This window comes from Pieris rapae, chromosome 6 (genome assembly GCF_905147795.1).
Source record: "Pieris rapae chromosome 6, ilPieRapa1.1, whole genome shotgun sequence".
NCBI lineage: Eukaryota > Metazoa > Arthropoda > Insecta > Lepidoptera > Pieridae > Pieris > Pieris rapae.
In genome coordinates this window covers 5,576,992-5,580,390 of record NC_059514.1, presented here as the reverse complement: position 1 = coordinate 5,580,390, position 3,399 = coordinate 5,576,992, and the positions used below count along the sequence as shown (strand labels likewise).

Sequence of the window (3,399 nt, the reverse complement as noted above, 5' to 3'; positions counted from 1 at the left end):
AAGTAATAAAAGTGTAAGTATATTTCAACCGATTTGAAAAAAAATATGTATATATTGCAATTATAATCCTATATTATCCCAGAACAACATAGGCTGTTAAATATTATCGAAAGATAAACATACATATTATAGAAAGTTAGGGATCTGTCTGATCTCGATAATGTCAACCAAGGTAGGATGGGGTTTGAGCGCTATTCAGAGAGGCTATCGTGAGAATAACACGCAAATACGTATTTCAGTATTTATTTATTTAAATATATATTTTAACAATATGTGAATTATAAATAAAATAATTAATTATTTCAATAATTTTCAAACGTACTGTTTAAACTAAAAAAAATTGTTTTACAATCCTTGGACGTAGCTAAGACTTGCAACAGCTGCATATGTTGCTTAATTCTAAATTTTTCTAGACAGGTAGCTGATCCTCTTCTGTCGCCGTCTATTTTAGGTCTTATTCATTCCAGTCTCCACGTGGTGTATCACACATTTCGTGTCTGTAATAAAATGCGAATCACTACATAGTATAAAACAAAGTCGCTTTCTCTGTCCCTATGTCCCTTTGTATGCTTAAATCTTTGAAACTACGTAACGGATTTTGATGCGGTTTTTTTTAATAGATAGATTCAAGAGGAAGATTTGTATGTAAAATAACATCCATTAAATAGTGGAGAAGTACTGTTATTTTTGAGGTTTCTAATGTGATGTCGTAAATAATTACATTTTTCCGCTTACATTGCAAACGCAGGCTGAACCCTAGGAGTTTTATCAAAATAATGAACTAAGTATTGTACACATTGAAAAGGTCTACAGAAAAGTCAGTCAGTCAGTCAAGATACAACTTTCAAACTTAATAAAAGACCATACTTCTCTACCTCCTTAAAGGCCGGCAACGCATCCACGCACATGGGTGTTCAAGGGTTCGTTGGCACCTTGGCACCTCACCTCACCTAAATACAGGAATCAATCAAGGAAAACAGGCAATACATATATTTCTTATTTACTTCTTCTAACAAAATTCAGTACATAATGATCATAGACTACAAATGTTTGAGCAAGGTAAAGCAATCATGTGGGTGAATGAACCGAAAAATTAGGCGCGGTCTAGGAATTAGGACTTGTTTTATAACTTCAATGTTACCAGTTATTTAATTAATTTTCGATTGAGCATGTAATAAATTATGCGAATTTAGCGGTAAAGAGCATAAATATGTCTACGTACATGCAGGATTTTTTGTGCTTATATTTGAAATTTAATTAGCAAAGTTTATACTATTTATATCTTTCAATTCGATAATTTCTTCAAAATTTAAATTGACCTGTGTCTATCTCCTTAAAATTATAAATTGCAGATATATACAGTAGTAGTTGTGTATAAATTGCTTGTATAAATATACCATAATATATCTGTATCTGAACAAAAAATATGCTTCGAAATGCCTCCCTTAATAACACCAACCTATTTAGGCATATTGAACTATGGTATAGTTGTTGACTGAGTTTTGTCTATGCACTTTGGTCGTATTATAATAGTCTGTATTACAATGAAGTCAAAGCAACGTCATTAAAACTGAGTCGCGAGTTGGCAGTACGGATACGTCATTATGGGGGCGTGGTTTTGGCGACCAATAAAACTAGACCAGTTATGATGAATTAGATTGCTTAGTTGTGTTTTCAGACTTTTATATTGATCACATTTGGTATAATATAACAGATAAAAAATAGTTCCTTTATCAATTACGTATCTTTATGACACCCTGAAAAAACACATATTATGTCTACTATTCTAGGAAAAAATCCATCTTCTGGTCAAATAACTCGATGATATTTATTTAAGATGTAGATACTCTAAATCGTCTAGTACTATAAAACCCTATCGAAATTATTGTCATACCTTGTTTGATTTCACTGTAAGTATACTTACTGTGTACTTCTTCACAAATAATTCTAAAAATACAGATACTGCAAGAATATTTACTTGGAAAATTTTAAATAAATCTTATTAGAACCTGAAATATACTGAATTTTACTAAGGCCGTAAGCGTATATTGCGTATAAATAAGTCACCCCGCGACTGCCCAAGCCGAGGTCCGAGTCTCGCAGTGGCGCGGAAAAAAGCCCATTTTGGCCGAGATAGGCTCTCCAAAACAGGCCGAACTGAGTCGACCAAGCTTTCGGCCCTTAAGGCCAACAGCGAGATTTCGTTCCAATAAAATACCCAAAGTACTTTACTAGTAGGTACAGTATGACACAAACTGATCTTCAGCAAAATAGTACCAACACCGTTCTTAGAGTTCTACTTTTGTACATGTGTCAATGATAGTGGTACGTAGTATAAGATTGGCCATCTGAAATTACAAAACAATTTTTTTTCTAAACTAAAACTAAACGCTATGATTAATTCACGAAGGACGTCATCCGTCAATCAAATCAAATCAATCAAAAACGTCATCTGTAAACATTTGTAATTGTGGTTTTACGCAACCGTTTTCTTGTTAGAGTGTCCTGAAGGCAATAATCTTGAAGAAAATGTCAAAAGAATCGTTTATTACCACTAAAACATTACGTCGCATGATATAATTATTAAAGTACTCAGTTTAAAAATTGAAATTTTACGTTGTCGTTGGGTATTATTATCATTAAGTTTGCAATCTTACCCTTATACATTTATCACTCCATCAATCCAGTGCCCACCTGCCGGAGATTTAAAAAATTACCATACGCATGGCGCGATAACGACAAAACATCTGACAGTTGATACATGACAGAAATGAAGACCTTTCTAAAATCACAGAGAAAATTGTTGGCAAGAGCAAAGTAGCAAGGAATTGGTAGTTTTTTATATATCTTTTGTATATCTTTTTGTGTGTGTAATAGAATATTGTTTCACATCTAAATTAAAATCACCTCAATAGCATTGCAGAACTGCAATGCTATTGAGTGATTTTAATTTAGTTGTGAGGAAATTATATCTTACTGTAATTCCTACCGATGGGATGTGTATGGTATTATAAAAAAAATATTTAAAGTTATAGTATTATTAACTTTACAACCTATTGTTGTAAAGTTTACATGAAATATTTTTATAATTATTCTATTTTTATATTATTTTAATATTACATATAAAAAACAAAAGACGTATGCTAAGTAAGAAGCCGCGTAGCGTTCCGGGTTTAAGTTTTTACTATGAGCACGTGGCCGATGGCAGAGATCAGCAAAAGACGGCTGTTTTCCGTGTATTTTCTGGTTGAGAGCTCTTCGAGGGGGGCGCAGCGTGCGGGCAGGGCGGGGAAACAAACGGCAGATGCGCCGCGCAGCGCCATCTAGCGTCGCCGCGCTGCCGCCAGGTGTGCGCTGCCCGCACCGAGCCGCCACCCGCCCTTCAGTCCGCTGTCACGC

General features: G+C 34.4%; 1 long non-coding RNA gene across 1 annotated transcript; it reads right to left on the bottom strand.

The window, feature by feature from the left end:
• Nucleotides 1-329: 329 nt before the first annotated feature.
• LOC123689294 lies at nt 330-2,695 on the bottom strand. The gene is made up of 3 exons (XR_006750302.1): nt 2,658-2,695; nt 868-950; nt 330-497 (listed from the first exon to the last, which is right to left on the bottom strand). It is a non-coding gene; the product is annotated as an uncharacterized LOC123689294 (long non-coding RNA).
• Between the last annotated feature and the right edge of the window lie 704 nt (nt 2,696-3,399).